Below are 25,262 nucleotides of genomic sequence, written 5' to 3' on the forward strand. Positions count from 1 at the left end.
GGCCCTGGCCTCAGAGAAGTTCTTGGGGGGGTCGGATTCCAGTGGTGGGCAAAAGAGGTGGAGCCAAGTGCCAGAGACACTAGCCTATTTTAGCTGAAATATCTTCTTGCCAATAACAGCGGCAACAAAACCTTTTCGAATGGGGGGGGGGGGAAGCTCCATGAAAGCTGAGAATCCACCGAACAACTGGTGGTCCGAGCAAAGGAGGAAGAAGGCCTTGTTCCGTTCTTGTAGTTCATCTCAGGATTGGGACCCTGAGTAGGCCAGATTTGGCCTGCTGGCCAGGGCCGGCCCTGCTATGAGACAGGGTGAGGCAGTTGCTGGGAGATGGTAACTAGATGTAGAAGAAAACCGGGAGCAATACAACCTGCTTTGCACCCCTTGCTGTGTTTAGGGTGTGCGTGTATGTGTAGAACGTTGTCCTACTGCCAGTGTTGAAGAAAGATTCAGCTACCAGTCCTGTCAATTTTTCTGCGTGGAATTGGGGGGGGGGGGGCACCATCTTGCCTCTTGCCCCAAGCAGCAAAATATCTTGGGCCGGCCCTGCCTATGCCCTTTGGTTCAACACTCCTGCCATAAGAGAATTGAGCCAAGAGAGACTTCATTTCGCCTGGTTCTCTTGATTTTGTTGGGTGCGTACAAAGCCCTAGCCTTTTTTTAAGTTGGGAAGCGAAACCCCTCTCTCCTAAAGGAATTGCAGCAGTCCTGAAACAGCCAGGCAGTCCTGAAAAGTTACTCCACGGCGTCTTGTCTCTGTGTGTGGTTGAAGTGGAACCAGCTCGCTCCAGGTTTTTTTTTTTTTTCTCCTCCTGCAGTGAGCTGGCAAATTTCCCCAGCAGCATTGCAGTTATATCGCCAGTGAGCTCCAGCGATTCCACGAGCCGCACGATTTTGCCCTTTGCATCAGGGGACAGCTTGGCGTTCCCCTTGACGAATCGCTCTTCCGAGAGGAATCGCCTTTTTACGATCACTGGCGCGTTTTCTCCCAGCCACCTCCTTTCTTCAGCTTATCGCCTTTCCTACAAACGGCAACGCCGAATAAGGCCCCCTCCCTCCCCACTTACCTGGCTCTGAAGTTCAGAACGGTCCAAATCGCTTCGGACCATTCCAAACCGCTTCGGGCCGAATCGGACCTCCCCCGATCCACTCTGGAACCGGGCTTTGGAGGTCCGGATCAGCCCGCTCCACTTCAGATCCGGGGATCCGTAACAGAGCGGAGCACACCCCTACTGAAGACCATGGTTTCAGTAGCTAAGCGTTCCTTCCAAAATCTGGCCACTTGACAGAGAATGGGCCTGTTCGGACAACACGCTAAGCCATGATGGTTAAGCATTCTGAGCTAACCATGATGGCTACATAACTGCAGTTTAACCACCCTCACTAACCACGCACTGCAAAAGGCTTAGCAGCCCTAACCCTGGCTTAGCGTGTTGTCTGCAAGGCCCCTGTGGACATCCCCATGGTTAACTGAGCACTGCCGTTAAAGACGTGGAGAACCTTGCATAAATGGCAGCTGTATGGCCGCCATTTTGTAAAAGACCTTTTGCGCGGAATGAGCGGTAATTGTAACGCAGAATGGCAGCTCGCTACGGGGACAGGGGGCTGTGTGGCGCTTCCCGGGCGCTGGCCAAGCAGTCCAGCGACTCACGCGGCGAGGGTTCACGGCCCCCAGTCCAGCAGGTGAGCAAGGAGAGTCTGTCAGACTCCAGCCCTTATCAGATGCCTGTAACATCTCCAGCGGGGAACAGAGGTGTGTTTCTCTCTGTGTGTCTCTGGCTGTGTGTTTTCCTCTGTGTGTGTGTGTTCCTGTCTGTCTGTCTCTGCCTTTGTGTCTCCCAGTCTCTGTGTGTGTCTGCCTCTTTCTCTCTCTCTCTCTCTCCATGTGTGTGTGTATCTGCCTGTGTGTGTGTTTTCCTGTCTCTCTCTGTCTGCCTGTGTCTGTGTGTGTCTGTGTGTCTGCCTTTGTGTGTCTGCCTGTCTGTCCGTGTGTCTGTGTTTCTGCCAATGTTTCCCTCTGTGTATCTCCCAGTCTCTCACTCTGTGTGTGTCTTCCTGTGTCTCTGTGTGTCTGCCTGTGTGTGTGTGTGTCTGCTTGTCTCTCTGTGTGTTTGTGTGTGTGCCTGTCTCTGTGTGTGTGTGTCTTTGTATATATTTGTCTGTGTCTCTGCCTGTCTGTGGCTGCCTTTCTCTGCTTCTGTGTGCCTCTGTCTCCATTTGTGTGCCTCTGTCAGTCTCTTTATGTTTTCTTTGGGTCTTTTCACGTGTGCTTCCCCCCCCCACACACACACCTTTAGCTGGTCAAACATTCACGAAGATTAGAGGAATCCCAGCTGTTTCACGATAGCATCGAAGAAAGGATTGCACTGTACAGAAAGACTTTTCTCGTCTTTCGTATATCAGAGTCCAACGACTCTTCTGTCCAGCTTTTTCACGCACGTTGCTCTCCTTATCTCTGTCACGGATAACCCGAGACGAAGCTGCACGGCCCAGCCAGTCCTAATGACACACCGTCCCTCTCTGATGTTACATCCCAGCGCACTGCGAAAGAACACATCTCTCCCTCACACGTGAAACGGGACTTTGATGGTGCAAGCAGCAATCTTGGTCTCTTAGAACAGGACGGCCCGGGCGTCTCCGTCCGATGGACTCGAAGATAAAGAGCAGAAGAATTCTTGTGTCACGGGCGCCGAAAGAAAAGAACGTCTAAGGCTGACATGGACGTTCTCCAGGCGGCACAAGCTGGCCTGATCCAATAAACAGTACAGACACTGCCGAAGGTGGCGAGTTCAAGTGGTGCCGCACTGCCAGTTGTGGTCACTAGATGGCACTGGCCGGGAAAACCCTGAAGTGGAGTCCCCGGGGAGTTGCTGCAATACTCAGCTATTCATTGATTTCATTTCAGTTCTAGACCACCTAATTGCCAAAGCTCTCTGGGCGGTTTCCAAAGATCACAACTCACCAATACAAGATAATAAAAACATAATCTTAAATCATTAACGTACAACATTTAAAATGAACCTGACAAAATGGACGTACGTGCTCCATATGCCGACAAATGCCTGGGAGTAGAGGAAGGTCTTAACCCGGCCCCGAAAAAATGACAACGTTGATGCCCAGGTGGACCCCATCGGAGCAATCATTTCATAATGCCAAGGACTTTTTAAAAACTGTCAAGGTAAATGTTTACATGTTTTAATATTGGAATATATTTAAGATACGTTTTAACTTTGTATATTTCTATTTATAGGTTCGTAATGTGTATGTTTTAAATTTTGTAATGCCGCCTTGAGGCCCAGCATTGGACAAAAGGCAGGATATAAATAAATATGATAATAACAATTGGGGGGACACCACTGAGAAGGCCCTCTCCTTTGTTGGTAATCTCTGAGCCTGCCTTTGAGGAGGCGCGTGGAGGAGGGCCTTAGACACCAAATGTAGTGCATGGGTTGTTTCATGTTGAAGGAGGCGCTCCTATCAGGTTTTGCAGTCCAGAGCCATGTAAAGCTTTATCGGTCCAAACCAGTACCTTGAATCAGTCTTGGGAACATGCAGGCAGACAGTGCAAGGAGGCCAGAATCGTCTTTATACGTTCAGACCTTATTGTCCCTGCTGTCCATCTGTCCGCCGCATTTTGCACAAGCTGCAACTTCTGAACAGACTTCAAGGGCCGCCCCACCTAGAGGGCATTGCAATAATCTAACTTAGTGGTTACCAAAGCATAGATGACTTGCATTTATTTATTTATTTATTTATTTATTGCATTTATAATCGAGCCTCATGTGGCGCAGAGTGGTAAAACAGCAGTTTCTGCAGCTGAAACTCTCCCCACGGCCTGAGTTCGATCCCAGCGGAAGCTGGTTTCAGGCAGCCGGCTCGGGTCGACTCAGCCTTCCATCCTCCCGAGGTCGGTAAAATGAGTACCCAGCTAGCTGGGGGAAAGGTAATCACGGCCAGGGAAGGCAACGGCAAACCACCCCGCTATAAGGCCTGCCAAGAAAACGTCAGCGAAAGCTGGCGTCCCTCCAAGAGTCAGGAATGACTCAGTGCTTGCACGAGAGGGTCCTTTCCTTTTCCTGCATTTATAACCTGCCTTTTTTTTCCTCTTCAAGGAACCCAAGGTGGTGTACATAATCCTCCTCCTCTCGTTTTAGCCTAACAACAACCCTGTGAGGTAGGTTGGGCTGAGAATCTGTGACTGACCCAAAGTCACCCAGTAAGCTTCCATAGCTGAGCGAAGACAAAAACTCAGGCCTCCTGACTCCCAGTCCAATATCCTAACCACTACACCAAGCTGGCTCCCAAAGATTTAAGCTGAAATATCTAGGCGTTTCTGGTCATTCTGGCCCAAAAATTGGGCTGAAACAGGTGCCAACTGGGCTAGCCAACGGAGCAGAAAATCCTCAACTACAAAGAGTAGGCCTCTGTATTCATGCATGATGGGATTGTTTAGTAATGATGCTATAAAGATCCTAAGGTTCGCTGTGGTCAAAATCCCCATGCGCTAACCAATAGCAACACTACCCCTTCCAGTAATTTGCAGACAAGCTTTCAATATTCCCAACGAGGCCTGGGAGAGGAATTCCCAATTCCCCGATGTCAGCTTCCCTTTGTAATCGACCGTCTGGCAGTTCCTGGCATTTCGAAAGGGGTATGCCCCAAATGCAAAATCTGCCCATGTGCTTTCTTGTGCAGGGAATCCCAAACAGCTGGAACGTGTTGAAAACCGACATCAAAGCTGGCAAGCCTGTGTGCCTGCCTTGTATTCCGTTGGAGTCCGGCAAAAATGTGCAACTGTGTCGTGAGTCAGCGGTTTTCCTGTTTGTAGACTAGCAGTGATTTTTCTGCTCTTGCTTAGAATGGGAGAGCCCTGTAGCTCAGTGGTGAAGCGCCTGCTTGCACACACAAGGTTCAATCCCTAGCATGTCGCACTTAAAGAGTAAGTTCTAAAGAAATTGAAATCTGGGACTCGCTTGCAAAACAAGAGATAAGGACATTTGATTGTGTTAATCAGGGACTCAATAGGAATGAGGGTTTCTATGCACATTATAAAGACTTTATGGTGCAATCCTGTGCATATTTAGACAGGGGGGAAATCATATGGGCCCCTCACTAAACCAGACCCTCACCAAGAGCTAACCACTTGGCAAGCCCATCTGAGATTGTCTGCCCCAAACCCAAAATTCCATCCTCTGTAACTGACTAGCTCAATATGAGCTTGTCAAGTGGTTAGCTCTTGGTGAGGTCTGGTTTAGTGAGGACCCTGTAGCTCAGTGGTCAAGCATATGCTTTGCACGCACAGGGTTCAATCCCTAGCATGTTGCACTTAAAGAGTAAGTTCTAAAGAAATTGAAATTTGGGACTCGCTTGCAAAACAAGAGATAAGGACATTCGATTGTGTTAATCAGGGACTCAATAGGGATGAGGGATTCTATGCACATTATAAAGACTTTATGGTGCAATCCTGTGCATATTTAGACAGGGGGGAAATCATATGGGCCCCTCACTAAACCAGACCCTCACCAAGAGCTAACCATTTGGCAAGCCCATCTGAGATTGTCTGCCCCAAACCCCAAATTCCATCCTCTGTAACTGACTAGCTCAATATAGGCTTGTCAAGTGGTTAGCTCTTGGTGAGGTCTGGTTTAGTGAGGACCCTGTAGCTCAGTGGTCAGGCATATGCTTTGCATGCAAAAGCTCCCGGGTTCAATACCCAGCATAATTAGAATCAGTTCTGACTATATTGAAATCGGGCTTGCTTGGGATGTGAGATTGCAGAACAAGAGATGATAAGGAAATTTGATTGTGCTAAACAGGGACTCAATAGAGAAGAGGGTTTCTATGCACCTTATAAAGGCTTTTATGGCACAATCCTATGCATGTTTAGACCGCAAAAAGTCCTATAACCAACTCCCATAATTTCCCAGCTAGCATGCTGGGAGTAGTAGTACTTTTCTTCTGTGTAAGCATGCATAGGATTGTGCCCTAAGTGGATGCTGTGGTTTGTAACTGTTGCTTTAGGAGAACAGAGTCTGTTTATCAGGGTTTTTTTGGACTCAAGGCCTCCAGATCCACGTATAGCGTCTGAGGAAGTGGGTTGTAACTCATGAAAGCTCATGCAAATTTATTAAAATGCCTGATGGACTAAATGTGTTGGACTTCAGCTCCCATCATCCCCAGGCAACATGAAGGGTCATGAATGCTAGGTGCTGTGGGCCAAAACATCACAGTGTAGATGTGATGAGTAGCTGACTGCTAAGTAAAAATGTATTGACTTCTATAGGGTTTACTCTCAGGTAAAGAAAATGCATAGGATTGCAAGCTTTAGGAGTGCAATTCTAAACGGCCCTGAGGGTCAAGTGCCATTGAGTTCCACAGCGTTTACTTACTTTCAAGTAAGCGTGCACTTCGATTGCACCATCTGTATGCAGCTTGGGAAATCGTCCACACGTGACATCACTTTGGCCTGCCCTCAAAGCTACATCCCTTCCCCCCCCCCACCCCGATTCCAAAATCCGATTTAAGTCTCCCAAGGACCAATGCGGTGTAAAACCGAAGGATAAAGCAAAAGACAATCTCAACCACGAAGATGGGCATTTTCAGTTCGGCAACACTTCTGCGCCTGTCTACACATACCCGCATTTTAGGATATGTGACTCACTGTGCATTTTTTACTAATGTCGCGCATTTTTTAAATCCGTGTGGAAGCGCACATTCGCCTCCGCGACTAACCGGACTTTTCCATAGTGTGCTCATTTATGGATCTACAGCATTGCTTTTAAAGCGCTTTAAAGCACTTTGAAAACGTTTTGAAAACTGCATATGCAGTGTGTCCTGAGCCCCAACAGTTGTCAAAACTGTTATAAAGCGCTTTAAAGCAGTAGTGTAGATCCCCAGGTGATAAATCGCTTTTTGCTGCTGCAGTGTAACTCTCTTACATACCTTCGAATCCACGAGAAATCGGTTTTATATTTAATAAGTAGCAATGTAGTATTGGATAAACGAGGCTCTGGGGCCGCCGCCGCCGCCGCCCCACATGGCTGCTGGATCGCGCCTCGAAAAACGCGAACATGCGCGTTTACATCTGGGTAAACACGCCCCTGGTCGCTATTCTAAGGTTGCAATCCTCTAAACTCAATGGGACTTCCTTCCTTCGGATCCGCCTCCTGCTCCCGCCCCGATCCCGCCTCCGCTATAAGAGGAGGAGTCAAGTCTCATTGATTTTGATATATTTGCTCGCAGGGAAACGCATATGCGTGCGTCCTTCGGATCGGGCCCCTTCAACTCCCACGGTCTGTTCTCTCGTTTAAAAGAAGTCAAATCTCATGGACTGACTGCCATCGCATTTACTCTCGGGTAAGCGTGGGTGCGTTCTTCGGATCCGGCCCCTGCAATTCCCCCCCCCCCCCCCCGTCTCGCCTTTCCTTTTAAGAGGAGAAATCGACTCTCATTGATTCGCATCTTTCGTTGCCGCCCTTGGGATTTACTCGCGGGTAAACGTGCACCACTCCCCGGATCTCGCCTCTGCTTTAGCAGCCAAGTCTCATCGATTCCCGTGTATTTACTCGCGGGTAAACGTGCGCTCGTGCCTCCTTCGGATCCAGCCCTGATCTCTCCTCTAGGAGAAGTCAAGCCTCATTGATGCCCAAATTTTACTCGCGGGTAAGCGTGCGTCCTTCGGATCAGGCCCTTGCAACTTCCCCCCTCTGGCCTCTGCTTCAGGAGAAGTCGAGTCTCACGGATCCCCCGCTCCCGTGTATTTACTCGCGAGTAAGTGCGCTCGCCTCCGTGGGATCCGGGCCCGCGCTTCTGTGTCTCCTTTAAGAGGCGGAGCCGGGCGGGCAGCTGGGAGTCGATCTGGGCTCATGTGATCCGGAGGCGCTCGGCTTTTAGCCGCCGTCTGGCGCCGGAGTGGAGACGCTGGCCTGGGTTTGGGCTGGGCTGTTGCTGGAGGACCCGATTCGAGAGATCGGGGCGGCTTCCTCCTCCGTGCACGCGATGGGGGGCGCTTTGCGGGGGCTGGCAGCCACCCGGCTTGACTCCCGGGTCCAGAGCTCGTCTGCACGCGGCTAGGTCCCACACCCGGGTTTTCTTGCTCGTGGGGCAGCTGCTTTTGTTCAGGAGGAGAGGGAAGGGAAGGGGGGGGGAGAAAACCCTTTCCCTGCGCCCTGCAACAAGCAGCGTCTGCCGTGTGCTTTCACTGGAGCCGGCGAGGGAGGAGTAACAGCTCTACCTCGGAATGGTTCACTCCGGATTCCTCAGGCGGTAAGAACGGGCGGAGGTGGCGGGCATGTATTTGTTAAGTCGAGGTGAATTATGGGCCCTTTCCCTCCCCCCCCCCCACAACACCCCTTTGACTAGAGCATGGGGTGCCTTGGTTCGGATTCTATGCTTCTGTTTGTATGTAAACGGAAAGGAGGGCTTACTCCGGATTAATGGATTCTTCAGTTGTCTGTGCTTGCGGAGTGGGCGACTTGGGGTTGCTCTTCTTCTTGTTTTGTCCCTATTGTTTGCAAAGGAGAATTTTAAGGCGGGTAGTCATGGGTATACTTGGGAGTAAGGCCCATTAAACTCTGTGCATGCTTTTGGAAGGTGTGCCTGGAATCATTATGGAAATTGGTGAGGCGGGGGGGGGGGGGCCGGTGGAGCAAGGCTTGCATCTTCCCCAGGCTAGGACCCCCTGGGTGCTTTTGGACTACACACTCCATCAGCCCCAACCCAGCATAGCCACTGGTTCGGGATGGTGGGAGCTGTGCAATGCATCAGGTTGGAGAACGCATGCGAATGAGTAAATGGGGGGTTGGAGATGGATTAAAGAGCGGCATTTTTTATTTTCGTTTTCTCCCACTGGGAGTTGACGGTCTGTAAAATTGGGCACGGTCCGGTTTTCCTGAGGTCTTTTTGATGCCCACGATCATATGCTTCCACAAACTTGCTCCCATTTGAACTTCTCAAAGTGCTCAGCCTAAAAGGTGGCTTTGCACACTTGTTGTTTTATTAAAATTAGATCTTTGCGTAGTTTTTAACCAGGACGGATCATAGCACTATTACAGATCTTTCGGGTTTCCTCGAGGCTGCTGCTGCCTTAGAAATGAGCCGGATTTGGGTTTTGGATCTTGGCCGTAGGTGGGTGCTTTCCCTGGCTGGTTTTCCCGCCAACCCTTCGAGGTAGGCCTCTGGGGGTGGTGAGGGGGAAGCGAATGACCCTTGTGAACTCTCCTGCCACGCCGGTGTCAGATTTCTGCATCCTGGCCAGAGCTGGTCCTGAGGAAGTGTTCTAAAATATTAGGTGAACCTGGGAATTTTCCAGGCTTCAGCTGGTTTTCCGTTCTCTGCGGTACATCTGGAAAAAATATTGCCACAGGCCACCCAGTGAGTCATAGCGATGGGCCGTGAATCCGTCCCACGGATCCCTGTCGTTTGGGGTGAAATTGTTCCCAAATACTTTCTGGGGTAGCTTGTTTGCTTGGGGGGGGGGGGTGAAATACTGGATTGTGACAGTTAATTTTGCAATTGTCTGTTACTCTCTTTCTTGACTCTCTGGCGGTTGAGAGATTGCACAACTGCTGAGTGTCAGGGAAGTCACTTGGGGCATCAACTCCCAGAATCCCCTGCCAGCCTAATATCATCTAATATTTTACAACACTTCCTCAAGACAGGGTGCAGAAATCTGACAGTGGAGTGACAGAAGAGTTCACAAGGGTCATTCGCCTCCCCCTCCCCACCCCCAGAGGCCTACCTTGAAGGGTCGGCGGGAAAACCAGCCAGGAAAAGCACCCACTAACGGCCAAGATCTGAACGTTGGGAGCTGTAGTCCCAAACCGTCTGGAGGTCTATTTTCTGCTCACTCCTGCTTTTGATTTAGTGATAGGTGATCTGAGGCCCACCAGATCATTTGGACTCCAGTTCCCATAAGCCTCTGCCAACATAGCCAGTGGTCGGGGAGTGTGATGTTTTGTCTTTCAAAACATCTAGAGGACCTCTAGATATATGAACATGGAGCAATGTTAGCTATCGATCGAACTACCCTCCTATTAAAAGGATTAAGCATCGCGTACTCGTGTCTCGTGATTCCGCATGCCTCCGCAAGCTGGATTGGGCAACCTCGCGGGTCGGATTTAGGCCCGTGGGCCGGAGGTTGCTCTCCCCTGCCTTACAGGAACGGCACGGTTTTACAAATGCTTCCTTATAAAATGGAAGCAGCTCTCCCCGTGCGTGCAACTGGATGGAAATGTCGCCATTCCAGAGGTAGCACTGCAGCTTTGTTTTGGACTACACTTCCCATAAGCCGTGCTGGCTAGAGCTGATGGGAGTTGCAGTCCAAAACATCTGGAGGGCACCAGGTTGCCTTCATTGGATGTAGACAATAGTTAATGCCAGTGAAGGCTGCTCATATTTGCATAGGCCGGCCCCCTTCATTTGCATGCCACTCACTTCCTGGTTTCATGGGACGTTTAATCTCCATTTCTAAGCGTTGATTAGATCGGCAAGTGAGCAAAACCAGTTCCGAAGTAGAAGGAACAAATTCCCCCTTCCCCCAGCCTCTAAGGCCTGTGTGTCCTGGAAGAGGCATCATTGAGCCTCACAATGCGGGAATGCCTCTTCCAAAATGGTCACCTGCTTTTCTTTTTCAAAGGACTTGCATTAGGAACGTTTGCATTCTTGTCTGCCGGACTTGGAGACCTTCCTGCTACTGAAACCTTTTTTATTATTATTATTGCTTTGATTAAGTAGAGCAAGGTGGGCTACCTTGCACCCAGCCCACTGGCCTTCCTTAGAGGGTAGCCCCTGACCACTGATGGTTTAGAACAGCCTTCCTCAACCTGAGGCACTCCAGATGTGTTGGACTGCATCTCCCAGAATGCCCCAGCCAGCAGAGCTGGCTGGGGCATTCTGGGAGTTGTAGTCCAACACATCTGGAGCGCCCCAGGTTGAGGAAGGCTGGTTTAGAAGTTCCTCGGCTTTTCTGCAGATTTCCCCCATTCTAAGGACTTGCAACGCCTCTCCTAAGTTTTAGCAACTGGCCGTAGGAGATGAAAGCTAAACAAAGCTGGACTTTTTATATTTTGACTCCACCCCTTTTGCCCCGCCTCTGGACTGCGCTCCCCCAGAGCGTCTCCCAAACGGATTTTGGCCTGTGGGCTAAAAGCTTCCTCACCCCTATAGTATTTGCTTTGGGAGGTCTTCTGCCTTGAGAGGCAGCCCAGAAAGATTTTAACCCAAAAAATAAATGAGTTAGAGGAATCGATTATAAATGTTAGAGCCCCGTTTCTTTCTATATACCTTGAAAATGTATTTTGTTAAAATGCGCACAAGCGCACACACTTAGCTTCCCTTTTGGTTTGTGCCAGCTGCTAACATCTGCTAGGAAGAAATGAACACTTTTCCAATACTGCGTAGTGCAAGGGTAGGTTACCCAATGCCCTTCAGACGTTTTGGACTGCAATTCCCAGCCTGCGGGGGCAGAGGTCAGGATTATGGGAGTTGCCCTCCGGGATTATGGGTGTTGCCCATCTGGAGGGCACGTGGTTGGCCACACCGGCATCATGGCTACGGACTTGTGAGGCAAGCCAGCCATTGGCCCTGTTGAGATGACACGCTAACCCACATTGGTTCAGCGTTTTGAGCTAAATGTTATCTTAGCATGTCATGTGGACCAGTCCTAACCGTGGCGGCTACCTAACCACGGTTTAAACACGCTCACGAACCATTTGCTGGGAAACGGTTAGCGGCCTAACCGTGTTTTAGCGTGTTGTCTGAACAGACCCCGGATGGGATTGCCACCTGCGATACAACAGCCTTGCATGGTGGACTGATTGACCTCTGTGTCCAGATGGTGTTGGGCTGCGTTCTTCCCCAACCGGCTGCCCTCCAGATGGTTTGGACTTCAAAACCCATCAGCCAGCATGGGAAGTGGTCAGGAATTCTGGGGGTTGTTGTCCAAAACGTCTGGAGGGAGCCATGTTGGGGAAGGACGTGATAATCATCAATCTCCTTCCAGACAACTCCCAGAATTCCTGACTACTTCCTCTGCTTCCTGGGGCTGATGGGTGTTGAAGTCCTAAACCTCCAGAGGGCCACAGGTGGGGGAAGGTGGGACTGGAATTCCCATCATTATTATTATTTATTTATATAGCACCAATAATGTACTTGCCTGCAGTTTATGGCAGCTGTGGCTGATGGGAATTGGAATCCAACAGCCATTAGGCTACGAATTCCTCTCTCCTCTTCTCAAGGGTGGCTTTATGTGTTTAAAAAACCTGGGAATACCAGGAGACGTTTCCCTGCCTTGCCAAGGTCTAAAATCTCGGCGCCTTCGCCAAAGAGTCCGGCGTTCTTTCGCTCTGACACCAACCTGGCGTTGCAAAGGACAGCGGCTATCTTACTCCCTCCGGGGGGCGGGGGACTGTCCGGACGCAGCGATGGAGAGGAGCATTCCTCCCATGAGAAAATGACAGTGGAAGGGTTAGGAGGGCGCCCAGTAATTGCCACCGCGCGATTCGCCGGAGGCTTTGAGCGAGAGAACCTCGTTCCTTTTATTGGCCAAGCTGGGATGATTAGCACGTACTCCAAGGAACACTTCCCAGCCAAAGGTCAACCCGAGCAGCAGTGGTGCGCTGCTCGGGAGAGAGAGAGAGAGAGCATCATGTGTCTTTGGTTCACCCGAGTAAAAAAACATCTCCGAAAGAAGGAAGGGCGCTTAGAGCTGGATTGCTGGCGATTTCACAGCAATCCACACACACACACACAAAAAGAATGCTACATGCACAATGCTTGCACATAAATCTAGGGTCCTCCAGAGATGTGTTTTTAATGCTTTATGTGTGTATGTTCTGTGTTTTAGAATGTTAAATTTTGTATACTCGGTTTTTATCTTAAATTTAGAATTTCTGTAAACTGCTCAGAGAGCCCTGGCTATGGGGGCGGTATATAAGTGTAATAAATAAATAAAATAAAATAAAATAAAATAATAAATGCTTCTGGGGGAAGCTTTTGCTCCCGCTATGCACATGTGCAAGCCTGGATCCTCTTTCCTTTGTACCCTGAGCCTGGGTATTACGGGGGAGACGCAGGGAGATTGTCTTGACGCTTCAGGGTTCGGCAGGGGAGGCGTTGAAACCACCCGGAGAGGAGGGCCTTTGTCTGAGAATCAGAGAACAGCCTGTCTTGTCCCGGGGCTGACAACAAGATAAGTAATAAGGCAACTGGTTACCAGGAAATGAAAGGAGTTTCTCTGTTTCTCTCTCCTCCCCCCTCTCTCTGTGTGCCAGTCCCGACCTCGTTTCCTAACGCCAAAGAACTGCGAATGATCAGCACAGTACATGGGTTTTCCCACCCTTGAAACTCACCTGGCCTAATGCATCTTCCAAAGCGCTGTTGTCCGGTGCGCCGTGTGCAGTTCCAGGCATGTGCGTGTCGTTTGCCCTGTTTGCTTTCAGGGCTTGCGTGGCCGTTTGACACAAGGCGACCGCTACTGGGTCAGACCCAAGGTCTCTCGAGTCCAGCAAACAGAGGCCTCCGGGGCGCCCCTGAGCAGCACACGAACGCTGTCTCGCACCAAACAGTCTTCAGGCGCGTGCTGTCTTGGGCGTTGTATCCGTTGATAGCCTTTTCCCCTTCCACAAACTCGTCTTGTCCCCTTCTGAAGCCGTTGAAGTTGGTGGCCGTGATCGCAACATCTTGCAGCACAGAGTTCCACAGTTCAACCACGTGTTTGTGTATCCTGAGTCTCCCGCCCTTCACTTCATTGGGGGACCGTGGGTTGTAGTATGATATGAGATCGTGCAGCATCTTATCAGCCTTAACGGGGTGTCTCTCCCCCCCACACCTTTTTTTTAAAAAAAATAGCACCTCAAATATTATGGCCTTTCTTCATAGAAAAATTGTTTCACCGGGGAATCGATCAAAGCAGGGGCGCTACTACTGATCTCTGGCCCCTTCTTGGTTCTCCTTCCTTGCGGGACCGACAGGAAACGCACCGTCTTTCTTAAGCGGTGGCGGCGAGGTGTTGATCTTCGGTGGCTTTCGAAGAGCACTTGTACTTTAATGCATTTCCTTTCCCTTCGATCCATAAACTGGGTTCTTCGCTCGTGGGTTCCAAAGCGCAAGATTATGCAGGCTTTGAATCAAATACTTTGTCATCCTGATGCGTTGGGTGGGGAAGGTTGCCATTTTTTAAACAATCAGTTTTCTAGTCCTCATGGAAATACCCAGGGATTAGAAAATGGAGATGAGCCTCGTGTGGCGCAGAGCGGTAAAGCAGCAGTTTCTGCAGCTGAAACTCTCCCCACGGCCTGAGTTCGATCCCAGCGGAAGCTGGTTCTCAGGCAGCCGGCTCGGGTCGACTCAGCCTTCCATCCTCCTGAGGTCGGTAAAATTGAGTACCCAGCTAGCTGGGGGAAAGGTAATCACGGCCAGGGAAGGCAACGGCAAACCACCCCGCTATAAGGCCTGCCAAGAAAACGTCAGCAAAAGCTGGCGTCCCTCCAAGAGTCAGTAATGACTCAGTGCTTGCATGAGAGGTTCCTTTCCTTTTTCAGAAAATGGAGGCAATGTTTTCAACTGACGTCGGCGTATCCGTTTATATTCAGCAGCATGGTGCCCGTGGGTAGCAATGCACTCATGGAGGGCATGCTTTTGATGATTTCTTAATGAGTCCCTGTTCTCTGTTTCTCTTCCCTTTCTCCGTCTGCACTCATGTTGTGATGTACGGTACATCTTCTTCCCTCACGCCAAGTTCTCTTCTCCCAGACTAAATAGTGTGGCGGCTGTGAACACTGACCCCGATGTGCTGTCCTCTCTTCTGTGCCCTTGTCCTGAAGGCTGGGTTAAGAGTTTTCATCGTCATAAATATGGCCAGAAAAGCACATTTTTCTTTCTTTTCGGCTTGTGTGCAATTTGCGTATTCTGTTTTTAAGATGGGCACAGCAGCTGAGACACCTGAAAGCGCCAATCAGAGCCAGTGGGATGTAGTGAGAGCCAGTGTGGCGTAGTGGCTAAAGTGTTGGACTGGGAGTTGGGAGATCCGAGTTCTAGTCCCCCCTCGGCCATGGAAACCCACTGGGTGACTTCGTGCCAGTCGTAGACTCTTAATCTAACCTAGAATCATAAAATCATAGAATAGCAGAGCTGGAAGGGGCCTACAAGGCCATCGAGTCCAACCCCCTGCTCAATGCAGGAACCTACCCTAAAGCATCCCTGACAGATGGTTGTCTAGCTGCCTCTTGAATGCCTACCTCACAGGGTTTATTTATTCATTTAATTATATACCACCCCATAGCTGAAGCTCTCTGGGCGGTTTACAAAAGTTAAAAACAATGAACATTAAAACAGATGTACAAAATTTAAAACCGCTAAAAGTATAGAAACAACAATATCCATTTGAATCAACTATTCTCGGGTCCGTTATAAAATCAGCATATGCTGTTAAATGCCTGGGAAAAGAGAAAGGTCTTGACCTGGCGCTGAAAAGATAACGATGTTGGTGCCAGGCGAGCCTCATCGGGGAGATCGTTCCACAATTGGGGGGGCCACCACCGAAAAGGCCCTCTCCCTTGTTGCCATCCTCTAAGCTTCCCTCAGAGTAGGACCTTAGATGTTGAGTGCAGTGTACGGGTAGGTTCATGTCGGGAGAGGTGTTCCGTCAGGTGCGGTGGTTCCAAGCCGTTGTTGTGAGGATAAAATGGAGAAGATGAGGGTATGCCGCCTTGGGTTCCTTGGAGGAAAAAGATGGGATATAAATGCAATAAATAATAATAATAATTCAAATATAATTCAAATAATAATTCAATCTGCCATCTTTTCATTGACTGAATTGGTGTTTTTTTAAAAAAAAACAACCACCAGAATTTCGTTCCACTTGCACAGATGTGAAAAACCGGCCCTGGGAAACCGTGTGACTTGGAAAAACCTGTGGAATGGGCAGCTGGGATTTGTAGAAATCCGAACCCATTCGGATCCGTTGCGGAGTTCTCCAGCGTCCCCAGCGCGGACTCTGGTAGGAAGACTGTGTTGCAGGTATAAAGCCCAGAATTAAAAACGCCAAACCCCGCGGCATTTAACGGCGCATCCAGAAATAAGCAGGTAGCAAGCGGGCCGGGTGAATGCAGAGAAGGTGGTACATGCTCATTTCTCTCTTGGGGTAGAAAGCGGGCCGTGATGGTGCCTCTTTTCGCCGGAGGAAGTGTTTCAGAGTGTGTGTCTGGCTCAGGCGTTCCTCTCTAGATGGGTTTGACGGCTGCATTTCTGGCCTCCTGCTTCATCAGCAGGAATGTTGGAATTGGGAAAAGGGAGTTCCCCCTCCGTGCAAATTCCCGACTTATGATAGGAGCATAAATCCCCGTTGCTGTCCGTTCTTGGACGGCCTTTCTCGGTCTGTCTTTGTGTCTTTAGGACTGTGACTAATCCTGTGTCAGTTTCCTGCCCACAGATTCTGAGGTTTTTTTAAAAAACAAAATAAAACAGCATTTATTTGGTTCATTATTCCATTTCTATCCTGCCTTTTTTCCTCTTCCAAGGCGCTCCAAGCGGCACATGTGACCCTCTTCCTCTCCGTTTTATCCTCACAACGACCCTGTAAGGTAGGTGAGGGTGAGAGCCGTTGACTGGCCCAAAGTCACCCAGTGAGCTTCATGGCCGAGTGAGGACTAGAACTCGGATCGCCCAAGTCCCAGTCCAGTGCTCTAACCACTATGCCACACGCCCCCCACACTGGTTTTAACAACCTAATTGTACTTTGAGCTGACAGTTTTTAGTAATATAAGAAGAAACTTCTGTTAACATGGGTGATATAGGTAGTTTGAGAGATCTCCGCTAATTTGCACCTGGAGAACATTTCTGTAGCTCCTCTCTTGTGAAAATGGCAGGTTTTGCTTTCAGCGGTTCAATTCTTGAGGTAGGTTTGGGGGGCCTTTGAAGATGGGACTTGAGATGTGAAGGCCTGGAAAAGAATCATGGGGAAATCGTGGGGGGGGGGGGAGGAGAGAAAATTTCTGAACATTTCTTTCCCCCGGAGATTTTTGGAGAGTTAATCTTGTAACTTTGCTAGGTTTTTTTTCCCATTTGTGTTTTAAATCTCTGCATTGCTGCGCAGTTTTATTCTGGGTGTCCTTTTATACTGTACTTTTAATGTTGTTATAGTGGTTTTAAATGTATGTGTATTTTGCTTCTTTTTGTGGTTTTTAATCTTTGCATATTGTTTTTAAGTGTTTTTATCTTATGTGAACCGCCCAGAGCGCTTCGGCTATGGGGCAGTATACAAAAGCAATCCATCAATCAATCAATCAATCAACACTTTGATAATGCATTTTTTTAAAAAATATATTGTGGTTTAAGTATCGCACTTTAGGTTGTACTCTGTGATTTTGGTTTTTGTGAACCGCTCAGAGCGCTTCGGCGATTGAGTGGTATAGAAGTGCAATAAATAAATTATTTATTTATTTAAAAATAAATTAAATATTTATTTATTGAAATATTTAAATAATGCTATTTTTTTATCTTGGTTGTGCTTTTTTATTGTATTTTATATTATGGTTTTATACTGTTGTTTTATACTTGAATTGTCTTAATTTTGTGAACCGCCCAGAGAGCTTCGGCTATTGGGCGGTATAGAAATGCAATCAATAAATAAATATTACCAGTCACTAAGTCTTAGGAGAAGTGGTTCAAGCTTTTAGAATAGGCGAGGTCAGTGAGAACTCTGGGAAATCACCAAATGAAGGGGGCGTGGCCAGGAAAAGAGAGTGTCGCCTTCGGGAGAACTCCAAAAAGGTCGGATTTTGACCACAGGTTGCCCACGCCTGCACTACGGTATTTAACTGTGTTGTGCACCCAAGTTGACTTGCTTTCTCTTTCAGTTGTCTGAATAGTGTCAAAAATGATAAAGACAGCTTAGCAGCAGTATGTGCCGTCCCGACCTGCTTTTTCCTCAAAGCCTGAAATCAGACTTTAAAAACGATCACCTCTGCTTTAAGTTAGAAAATCTTGCAGTCTTTGGGATTTGCCGCGTGTGGACCACCACACAAATGCATTTCCCTGGACTTCACTTGCAGTCATCTGTTGGCCAGCTGGGGCTGATGGGGGTTGTAGTCCAAAACGGGCAAACGTAAGCCAGCTGGGCTTCCAAGGGGAAGAGCGGGATAAATACGTCAAGGAGCAAGTGTAGAAATGGGCCGCCTGTCTCAGGGTGTCTTTAGGGTGGATTCCTGCATTGAGCAGGGGGTTGGACTCGATGGCCTTGTAGGCCCCTTCCAACTCTGCGATTCTATGATTCTAAAAGCCAGGGGCAGAATGAAAACATTGCATCTTTGCCTCCCATCTGCAGCATTTAAAATATAAATTCTGGCAAGGTAGATGTATTAGTGTGCCACAGCAAACTCCACAAAGTATTCTGTTGCGGCGTAAAAAGGCGACTCAGGTTCGTGGCATCAGCTTTCGTGGGCTAGGCCCGCGTCATCAGATCCATGGAAGCTGATGTCCTAAATCTGCTGTTCCCCAAATTGGCACGAAGTCCTTTTCAAAAATAAATAAATTTCGGGGTTCAATCCTATGCCTGTTCAGACAGAAAAAAAATCCTACAGCTCCCAGCTTTCCCCAGCCAGCACGGGGTACTGTAGGACTTTTTTCTGTCTCAACAGGCATAGGATTGCACGTTTAAGCCAAATTTCAGGGGCAAGTGTGTCAGTTTTCTTTAGGTGACCTTTATACAAAGGTAGCTTCCCTTTCTGAATTGCGTGGCCACTGCAAAATGCCTATTCAGTTCATTACTGCTGTTATTATTCTCTCTCTCTTTTCTCGCTCATAGCGGGTTTTTCTAGATGGACGTAATGGGCTTTGCCAAATCCTGCTGTCATTTACTGATTCAGGAATTTCCTGGCCATTGAGGATCATTTAAATACGACTGCTTTCTGGATGTTGGTATGGATGTATTTTGGTAGGCTCGGTTTCTGAAGGTTTCCTTGTATAGTTTTTTGATGTGTTGCCACTGATGTGACTAATGGAATAATTCTGACCTTTTCCTGTTACTATAGTTCTTTAACTTTGATAGCCAGCGGTGTATATTTCTCTTTTCCTCTTTTTCCCATATTTGTCATTAGGTATTGCTATGTTGACGAGGTATGCGTGTTTTTCTTTTTTGTCTATAACTGTTATGTTTGGTCAGTTGCAGGGTATTGTCTTGTCCGTATGAATTGTTCTGTCCCGGTATATTATTGTTATTACTATTATTTGTAGTAACACAAAGGACACACGTTTGACCTGTGTTTGTGTATCTGTTTGGATAACTGCAGCAGCTTTTTATACTTGCGAATCCCAAAATGTGCAAAATTAACTCGAGTGAAGAATGGGGCGTGGGGGGGGGAGGGACTTTAAACAGAAAATGGCTTTGCAAACCGCACAGAGGCGCTGCATCAAACTTCGGGGATTCTATGAAACACAATTGTGTCATTCCAACATGGCGCTTTTCCAATGTTTGCGTCTCCCACTTCCCAGCAGCCTCCGCAGCATGCTGGGAATTGTAGTCCAAAACATCTGGAAGCGGCCAGTTTGGGGGGAATTGGTGTGCTCTCGTACTATCGCGAGAGTTTTTTTCGGCGGTGCTCACATAGTGTTCAAGCGCCAGCTCCCCCGATCCATGCATGCCTTGGTGTGTGCGTGTGTGTGTTTTAAAAAGCGGGCCATCTTCCATGCTGTGAGAAGCACAACACGAGGTTGCTTCTGCACCTTCCTCAAACATGTTTGTTTTGGTTTCCTGTTGTTGATTCGAACCACCCGCAAAAGACCAGTTAACCCACAATCCCATCTGCCTGCTGGGAGCCATTGGCTGAGTCACCTTCCAAGTTAACCGGCTGCGTAGCCAAGGCTTAATGGCCCGGCCTTCGGCGGCGAAGGGAGGCGGGGGAGAAAGCCAAAGGAGTCACAGCTCAGAGTCTTGTTATTTTTTTCCCCCTGTGGTAGGCTGACACGGCTGCCCTGTGGAACTCCCCTGTAAAAGAAAGCCAAAATAATTCCAGCGGCCATACTGAAGGGAGGAGGCGAGGCCATTCCTCCAGCCTTGCTGAAAGAACGTGTTCTTTTTCCTCTACCCTCCCCTTCCCTTTTTCCTCCCTTGTCATGTCTTTTTTTTAGATTGTAAGCCTGCCGGCAGTTCGCATGCAATGACAACCCATCGGTTTAAAAGCTGATGGGTTGACGTGCATGAGCAGGAGAGAGTACGCACGCCTCTTCTGCATTTACTTGGCTGTCCACATTTACTGCATTTACTCCTGCTGACCATGACATCCGAACCCAGACTGATGGGTTGTTTAGGGGCTATATGACCCAGCGGTTAACCCATGGTTTGTTCCTGAAGAAGAGCCCTAATGGATTACACCAAGGATCCATCCAGTCCAGCATTCTGTTTACACAGTGGCCAACCAATTGTCAACAGGAAACACACAAGCAGGACTTGAGTGCAACAACACCCTCCTGCCCATGTTCCCCAGCAACTGGTGAACACAGGCTTACTACCTCTGATTCTAGAGGTAGCATAGAACTATGACGACTAGTAGCCATTGATAGCCCTCTTCTTCAGGAATTTGTCTGGGTGCAGGCATTATTTGTAAGTCATTTTGGTCCTTCCACCCGCCATGCTGAACCATTTATTATCTTTTTCCTCTTCCCTCTGCTTCCCTATTTCCTTGTGTGTCACGTCTCTTTGGATTGTATACATGCAGGCAGGGATGATCCTTCTCCATTGTTATCTTCACACCAACCCTGTGAGGTTGGTTAAGCTGAGAGTCAGTGACTGCCCTGAAGTCCCCCAGTGAGCTTCACGGCCGGGTGGGGGCTTGAACCCTGGATCTCCCAATTCCCAGCCCAACGCTCTAACCGCTCTGCCGCACTGTCTCTCAGTTTGGTCTTGGAAGTGCTAGGAAACCCAGCCCCCTTTTTTAAAAAAGAATGGTTCTGCAGCTGCTCATCCAGACGCCACCAAAAAATAAATAGAAGAAGCAGAATTCCAGACTTCCATGTAAGAACACGTTGTCATGTAGGAAATCGCTCTGGCGGCAGCGTCATGTTGACCGGCTTCCGAAATGTCATGCAAAAAATTAAAAAAGAAAGTCTTTGTCTCGCTCCAGCTGGATTTCTGGAGAAAAGTCCGCCGTGTTAATGATTGTTTTCCCAACTCCCATTTTTTAAAAATAATCATAAATGCCTCTGCTTTGCTTTCCAGTACCCTCTCTTTTTTCTTTTCTTTTTAAGAAAAGAGATTTTTAAAAATCATGACGGGGCTTTCTTTTGTCCCAGAGGCTTTGCCCAGTCAGCCTGAACTTTTTGTGTTGCTCAATGATTAACCGGGTCTGTCTGCTTTCTCCCTTCCCAAACCCAGCGATTGCCAGGTGTTTTGGACTACAATTTCTATCATTCATTATTATTATTATTATTTATTTATATAGCACCATCAATGTACATGGTGCTGTACAGAGTAAAACAGCTTGGGAAACTTCACTCTTGGCAAGGGCGGGGGGCTGCATCCAGCCCCCGGGCAGGCTTGGGGTTAAGAACATAAGAGCCCTGCTGGATCAGGCCAAGGGTCATAGAATCATAGTATCGTAGAATAGTAGAGTTGGAAGGGGCCTCTAAGGCCATCTAGTCCAACCCCCCACTCGATCCATCTAGTCCATCACTCTGTTCACACAGTGGCCAGCCAGCTGTTGACCAGGGACCTACAAGCAGGACATGAGAGTGACAGTGTGTAATATGTACAAAATAAAGCACTCAGGGGGCTTTCCCCTCCCCCGAGCCTAGAGCAACATGGGAGAGTGGGCGGAGACGCAAAAGAGGGGTAGGCAGGTTTCCAGATACTTTGGACTTCCAACTCCCAGAATCCCTTGCTGGCATGGCCAAGACTGCTGGGAATTGAAGTCCCAAACACTTTCTCCCCCCCCCTTCCCCGGGCTTAGACCACACTGAGCCACATGGACAGATAGCCCAACAGAGGCGTAAGGTAGCCGGAGCTGATTGCTCCCTTGCCGAAACGCACGTGACGATTGTTGGCCTGGATTACACGAACGCACGTTCCCTGCCTTGTGTACCAAAGGCTGTGATTTAGCACGCCTAGCTCTCCTTTTAAGCCATGCCTGCGAATTGATGGCCCGAAACCTGACTTGGCAATGAATCCCTGCGGCTCTAGGGCGGTGCTGTGTTTGTGTGTCTATGTGTGCGAGGGAGAGAGCGTGCGCGTTACGTAAGGAGGAGGAAGAATGCAGTCCCTGGTGAAACTCAATAAGTGATGGTTGTCTTGGCGGACAGTGGGACAGCAGGTTTTTTCAGTTAGCAGGGTGAAAGCAATACTTGCGGGTGGGGAGGGTTATTTTGCGCAAATTTGCTCTGACACAGAACGTTACATTCCCCACCAGAAAAAGTGAAATTCTGCAAGTTGGGTAAATCTCATAACCCCATTCTTTCCCCTTCCCTGTTGCATAAACTTATTTGGTGGGGAGGTGGAAGAGATTTGCTTCCACGATTAAATGGAGGAGCATTGCGACAATTACATGCTCATTATAAATAGCTGTACGTTATGATTATAAACAGTGCTCCATTTTGCAGTCTTGTTTTGCGGTTTCTCTTGATTGTAACGCTTGCTTAAAGTTGAAATGTTTCTAGCATTGTGTTTATATGTCTTTTTGGACTTCAGGTTTTTCCTAGCAAACTGCTTAGAGTTTTTACTGTACTATTGCTGCATACTGGTACTACGAGTAAAGATTTATTTTTTTAAAAAAAAAAAGAATGTTGGGGCAACATGTTAGAATAGGACGAGTTATGGGACGCAAACTTTCTATTCAGCAACTTTTCCTGGCTGCGAAGAGTTCAGCAGGCATTTCCAAGTGTTCTTTCAAGCTTAATTCCATGAGAGCTAGAAACTTTATTTATTTATTTGTTGCATTTCTGTACCACCCAGTAGCTGAAGCTCTCTGGGCGATTCACAAAAAATAAAACCACGAAGTACACTTTAAAGGGTCAAAGTTAAACCGCAATATAAAAAAGTACAACCAGAATAAAACTGAGACGTTTAAAAATAACAGATTTAAAACTGCAAAGTTAAAAGGCTAAGATGGTAAAAGGTTAAAATACTGGCGAAATAGAAAGGTCTTCGCCTGGCGCTGGAAAGGGTAGAGGGTAGGTGCCGGGCGAACCTCTCTAGAGAGCTCATTCCACAGCCGGGGTGCCACAGCAGAGAAGGCCCTGCTCCTGGTAGCCGCCTGCCTCACTTCCTTTGGCAGAGGCTTACAGGCTTGCTGGAGAAGGAGGAGGTGCTTCAGTGGCAGGTGAATTGCATTATGACCTGGGCATATCCCTTGGGTATTGCCACAATCTGATAGCAAACGTTCTTTCAGGTGCTTATTTAGATTAAAAAACAACAACCCAAAAGCCCTGAAATTTCAACATGCATAGGGTTGCATCCTTTGCTGCCTTTTTGTTTCTGGTCAATTCCTAGTCAGTAACACGTGAGTTGAGGCCTATTAGCTGTCTTTTCTCTCCCTCTCTCTCTCTCTCTTTGCTGTTGCATTTTCTCTTTGGCCCTCCGCCCTCAAGCTCCCAAGGAGCCTGTCTGTATGATTACCCCGATACGTATTTAGGGGACCGCCCTGGTGATGGGCATGTGTGAGAGAGCAAGGAGTCCTGAACGAGTGATAATAGCAAGGAAGCTGAACAGGGCGGAACAGAAACGCACGGGTGCCAGAGCTCTGAGCGGAAGGCGTTGACCGACAAGATAGCTTAAGGAAATACTTCTTCACGCAGCGCAGGGTTCAACCGTGGAACTCCCGACCACAAGATGTCGTGATGGCCACCCATTTGGATGGCTTTAAAAGGGGGTTGGATAAATCCCTGGAGGGAAAGGCTATCCATGGCTACTAGCCCTGATGGTTGTGTGCTATCTCCAGTATCTGAGGCGGTGGGCCTGTGTGCACCAGTTGCTGGGGAACATGGGCGGGAGGGTGCTGTTGCACCATGTCCTGCTTGTTGGTCCCTGGCCGCTGTGGAAAACAGAGTGCTGGACTAGATGGACCCTTGGTCTGATCCAGCAGGGCATTTCTTATGTTCTCTAGGTGCGTTCTCCCCTTCGGAGGGGTGCAAACTGGGCCCGCTTTTCTTTTGGCATCGGGGCTAGGGTGGAGCTTCTATAATTGCCTAAGAATCAGGCCCGGTGCTGCCATAGAGGCAACTCAGGCGGCCGCCTAGAGCGCCAAGTAAACGAGGGCGCCGAACAGCGTACCCGGAAGCCACTCTCCTAGAGCAGCTTCCGGGTGTGCTGTTCCAAAGCCGCCGCCCCAGCCGCCGCCCAACCCCAGCGTCCTGGCTCCTTCGAAGCCAGGATGCTGGGGTTGGAGGCGGAGGCTTCAGTACGGCGCGCCAGGAAGCCACTTCCGGGCGCGCTGCTTCAAAGCCTCTGCCCCGCCCCCCAACCCCAGCGTCCTGGCTTCAAAGCCAGGAGCGGGCGGTGAGTGGGCGAGCAAGGGGGGAGCCGGAGTGTGTGAGCGAGGGGGGAGCCGGAGCGGGCGGGGGGGAGCAGTGAGTGAGCGAGCGGGGGGGTGGCTTCAGAACGCGCCTGCCTAGGGCGCAATATAGTCTGGTGCCGGCCCTGCTAAGAATATAAGGGCCCTGATGCTGCACCAGACCAAGGGTCCATCTAGTCCAGCCCTCTGTTCACACAGTAGCCAGTCAGCTGTCGACGAGGAACCCACAAGCAGGTCACAGGTGCACCTGCACCCTCCCACCCACATTCCCCAACAACTGGTGTATAGTAGCATACTGCCTCTGATACTAGCATAGAGCCGTGAGGATGAGTAGCCCCGGATAGCCTTCTCTGCCAGGAATTCATCTAATCCCCTTTTAAAGCCATCCAAACGGGTGGCCATCACTACGTCTTGTGGCAGCCAGTTCCATAGTTTAACTGTGCGCTGTCTGAAGGAAGACTTCCTTTGATCTGTCTTGGGACAGCTTCATGGGATACGACCCGTTGCGTTCTAGTATTATGGGAGAGGGCGAAAAATGTCTCCCTCGCCACATCCACATGCATGATTTTGTACACCTCTATCACGTCTCCCCTCAGCCTCCTTTTTTCCAAGCTAAACAATCCCAGTTGTTGTAACCTTCCCGCATAGGGGAGATGCTCCAGCCCTTTCATCATTTGAGTTTCCCTTTTCTGCACTTTTCCCGTCTTTTTTTTTTAGATGCGGTGACCAGAGCTGCACGCAGTATTCTAAGTGTGGTCGCACCATAAA

The 25,262-nt window shown here is 48.9% G+C and overlaps 1 protein-coding gene across 4 annotated transcripts in view; it reads left to right on the top strand.

Annotated features, from left to right (window-relative positions):
- Positions 1–7,283: 7,283 nt before the first annotated feature.
- The window catches only part of SPSB1 (splA/ryanodine receptor domain and SOCS box containing 1), a 38,623-nt gene continuing 20,644 nt past the window's right edge, over positions 7,284–25,262 (top strand). Inside the window, exons 1-2 of one of the 4 annotated variants that reach the window (XM_063145228.1) lie at positions 7,902–8,179; positions 8,225–8,262. The gene's annotated coding sequence lies outside the window, so the exon portion shown is untranslated. Of the gene's footprint in view, positions 7,354–7,901; positions 8,263–16,558; positions 16,578–25,262 lie in introns of those variants that run through there. The other 3 variants (XM_063145231.1, XM_063145227.1, XM_063145229.1) reach the window with 3 other exon arrangements.

The sequence above is a fragment of the Elgaria multicarinata genome, chromosome 20, assembly GCF_023053635.1.
Source record: "Elgaria multicarinata webbii isolate HBS135686 ecotype San Diego chromosome 20, rElgMul1.1.pri, whole genome shotgun sequence".
Taxonomy (NCBI): Eukaryota; Metazoa; Chordata; class Lepidosauria; order Squamata; family Anguidae; genus Elgaria; species Elgaria multicarinata.